Below are 892 nucleotides of genomic sequence, written 5' to 3' on the forward strand. Positions count from 1 at the left end.
TGCGCACAATACTCCAGCTGTGGCCTTACCAGCGTTTTATACAGTTCCATCATTACATCCCGGCTTTTGTATTCTATACCTCAGCTAATGGACAGCATTCCATATGCCTTCTTCACAACCCTATCCACCTGTACTGCCACCTTCAGGGACCTGTGCACATGCACTCCAAGGTCTCTCACTTCCTCGACCCCTCAATATATTCCCGTTTACTGCATATTTCCTTTTACTGTTTGCCCTCTCTAAGTGCATTACCTCACACTTCTCCGGGTTGAACTCCATTTGCCACTTTTCCGCCCACTCCACCAACCCATTGATATCTTCTTGGAGTCTACAGCTATCCTCTTCACTATCAACTACACGGCCAATTTTTGTGTTGTCTGCAAATTTGCCAATCATGCCCCCTACATTCAAGTCCAAATCATTAATATATACCACAAACAGCAAGGGACCCAACACTGAGCCCTGTGGCACACCACTGGAAACGGATTTCCATTCGCAAAGACCTCCATCGTTATTACATTACCCTTTGTTTCCTGTTACTGAGCCCCCTCCCCATCTATTCCCCCCTCCCATCTATTCCCCCTCCCCATCTATTCCTCCCTCCCCATCTATTCCCCCTCCCCATCTATTCCTCCCTCCCCATCTATTCCCCCTCCCCATCTATTCCCCCCTCCCAATCTATTCCTCCCTCCCCATCTATTCCCCCCTCCCATCTATTCCCCCCTCCCATCTATTCCTCCCTCCCCATCTATTCCTCCCTCCCCATCTATTCCCCCCTCCCCATCTATTCCCCCCTCCCCATCTATTCCCCCCTCCCATCTATTCCTCCCTCCCCATCTATTCCTCCCTCCCCATCTATTCCCCCCTCCCCATCTATTCCCCCCTCCCATCT

The sequence above is a fragment of the Heptranchias perlo genome, chromosome 28 (assembly GCF_035084215.1).
Source record: "Heptranchias perlo isolate sHepPer1 chromosome 28, sHepPer1.hap1, whole genome shotgun sequence".
Taxonomy (NCBI): Eukaryota; Metazoa; Chordata; class Chondrichthyes; order Hexanchiformes; family Hexanchidae; genus Heptranchias; species Heptranchias perlo.